This window comes from Prosopis cineraria, unplaced genomic scaffold (genome assembly GCF_029017545.1).
Source record: "Prosopis cineraria cultivar Desert tree isolate PC_DT_omini unplaced genomic scaffold, ASM2901754v1 PC3, whole genome shotgun sequence".
Lineage (NCBI taxonomy): Eukaryota > Viridiplantae > Streptophyta > Magnoliopsida > Fabales > Fabaceae > Prosopis > Prosopis cineraria.
Window position 1 is genome coordinate 29,043,531 of NW_026555334.1, and position 3,420 is coordinate 29,046,950.

A 3,420-nucleotide genomic window follows, 5' to 3' on the forward strand; every position below is an offset into this window, starting at 1 on the left:
ATTCAGGTGTGTGCGCCGTGGCGCTTGTACTTGCATGCCGTGATGCATGGCACAGAGCGTGCGACTATGGCCTCTGTGCCACATGTCGCGATACATATGGCACGAGCCACGGCGCATGGTGAAAATTTTCACTTTATTTTTAAGTAATGCACATGTTTTCTTGACCTTTGATGCACCAAGTTTAAATGCTTTTACTGTGTATGTAATTGTGTATGGGGTAGAATAACCCAAGTGATTATAAAATGTTTTCTAAAAATCTTTTATTGGGATCCCAATGTTTTCTACTCAAATAGTCAAAATAATTTGTGGTTTTTTAGTAGAGCGTATGGTAATGTCGTTAAGGGCATTACAAATAACCTCTTGAGCATAAGCCAATTATCTGACAAAGTTATAAGGTTATGTTTAATACTGTGCACTGTATTGTGAGAGATGAAGAATCAGGAAAAAACATATTAAAAGGTAAAAGAGTTCAGAATGTATATTCAAATAACCTTTGTGATGATAATTCATTAAATATGTAACATCCTAAATTCTTAATCCTAAGTTTAGAGGTTAATCGAGGGTGAAGAGAGAATTAAAGTGAGATTAGAGATTCAAATGATTAATTGGTATTTTGACTTGTTTGTGTGTTGTATGGACAGATATAGGTGATAGGAGTGCATTTTGGGTCAAAGCAAGTGTGCGTGGTGAGAATGAATCTTACTATACCACACGTTGCCACTTATGTTGCATATGCCATGATGCATGGACCAAAATTTGCCTTCATAAGTCGTGTACCCTGTTAGGTTTCCTTAATACCCTGTTAGGGTGTGATGTAATATCCAAAAACTTTAAATCTGGAAAAATTGATTAATTAAGCGATAAATTAGTTAAATATATGATTAATTTATTCAATTATATTTTTGGGTTGCTAATTAGATTTTTGGGTCATTTTTGGCTCTAAATTGAGTTAGGATGAAAGTCGAATCAAGTTGGGAGGCATCGGGAGGAGCAAAATCAACTTGTTGCTTACTATGTCATAAGTCACGGCTTGTGTGGTGTGCGTTGCGGCGCGTAACACAGCAGGCAACTTAAAAGTTTGAAAATGATCAGAAAATGACAGTTTTTTTAGTGGAAAACCTAAAGCACGAAGGCGGCAACTTTGGGCACTGCTAGGGCTTCATTTTGGGAGGATTTTGAGGACAAATTGAGCCTTCAAACTCTTGAGTAAGTTTCCTACCCTTCAAACTTTTCATCTCATTTTCTATGGGATTTGGTAAAGGGATAATTTGCTCTGATTGGATTAAGCCATAAGTCTATGTTTTGAAAGTTTCTATTGACTCTAAAGGTTTGATTTAGGTTTATTAATCTTGGATATGTCGTAATATGAAGCTACTTTATTGTTTGGTAAATGATGGATCAAGTCCTAACTTGATCATAGGGTTTTGAAGTGTGATAAGTTGAGATATTAAGTGTTATGTTGTGAAAGGACTGTGTGAATAAATTGTAATCTTGACTAGCCTATTTGTTGAGAATATGAGTGAGAAGTGGGAGAATTGAAAGATTATTATTAGCTAATAGTGCCTGTGTTAATTGAAAATTAACATATAGTACTTGTTGATGTAGATTATGGTGTGGGAAGACTTACCTTGATATAAGAAGAGAATTAGTACTACAGGCAACCCTTTTAGTAACAAAAGGGTTGAGGTAATTAGATAATTTGCATTATTTATTACCTTATATAACTTATTCTCAAGTTACTTTTCTATGATTTGTTGAGTATATATGTATAATTTCTTTAAAAGTTAACTATTTTAGAAAATGAGTGGAGTATTGGCTTGTGAAATTCTATATTTTTAAAGTAAATGGTAAGATTTGTTATATTTATTTGGAAAGTTGTTTATGCATGGTCAAGTGGAGATATGTAGTGAATTGTGGCATATTAGAGGGTAAGAGGTCACCCTAGTGGAGTTAGTAAAGATTAAGTCCATATAGCACTGCTGGCACCTTGGGACGTCAGGTGCAGCACTTACTCTCCTTAGTGCTTGAAAATGGGTATGGTGTTGGAGACTTACTCTCCTTAGTACCCAAAAGGGTGCGAAGTTGGATAATATGCTCCTTAGCATCTGTAGGATGCGATGTTGGAGTAACGACACCCCAACTACTTGTAATAAGGGGAACCAGGAGTCTATAAGTAGTTTAGGATACCTTAGCTGGGTAGTCCTACCATGGATGATGAGCTTGGGGACCATACATGTAGTTTGGTTCTGTGAAATAGCCTATCGATTCAGTTAAGAATATTGGAGCACCGGATGGTTAGGGATCATGCACTTGTGGTGATTTTATATGCCATGTTTATTTTACTTGATTTAAGACTTGTTTATAACTTGGCATGTTAATCAATAATGTAAATTATCTTAATTATTGAGATGTTTATCTCACCTCGTGGTTATCATTTTACAAGTTTTGCCTCTAAGATTGAGAAGGGAAAGGAATCAGGTAAGGACTAGTAGATTTACTATATTACAAATAGTAATGCTCAATTTTGGTTTGAATGGTGTACATAAGCTTGTTATATGATATTATATGTTGCCAACTAGGATTGCATATCATTTTGATTGGTTGCACTTGTTTCATACTATGTTATTTTGTATTTTAGCCCAATATTGTATATAATGTGAATATGTGGCAATTTTTGTGGTGATGGGCTAAAATACTAATACAAGTGCAAGGAATGTTTTATCTATGTGGTGACAATGTATATGTAATGTATTATCTGGCAATAGAGGCCAAATAGTATATATGGTGTTGTTTTGGTATTTTGGTCATATTGGGTGAAATGGCCATTGAGTGGCCAAATTTTGTGTTTGGTATGTTTTTATGTGTTTGAATGCTCACTCAAGTGTATTTTGGTCCATTAGACTTGGTTCAAGCCTCACAATGGGTTAATGGTATACGTTATGAGTTTTGGGTACTTGAATGCTTGAAAATTGCTTTAAAAACTGACTTTTGCATCTGAGCGTTTAAAATTCTCATACGGTATCAGATCGTAATGAAATTTGTACCATTATTTAGCTTATTAAATAAGCTTCGCATGGGTGCTTGAATAACTCTAATTGAACATTGGATACAAAAATGGCGTACGTTTAAAGTTTATCTAGAAAAGCTATCATGACAGGATTGCTCTCATCGACACGTGCACCACGGCACATTTTGCACAAGCTATGGTGCATGGTACAGCGAGAAAACTTGGATTTTTGTGCCACATGTTGTGGCACATAGATCAAAACACTCAAAAATGATATTTTTAACCCTGTTTTGAAGTATTTTGCTTCTCAAAACTTTTTCATGCTTCTAATACCTATATAAATCATTAAGTTTGAGCTGAAGCTATCAATTTGAAAGGTTTTTATGGGATACGAAATATTTCACAATTATTTT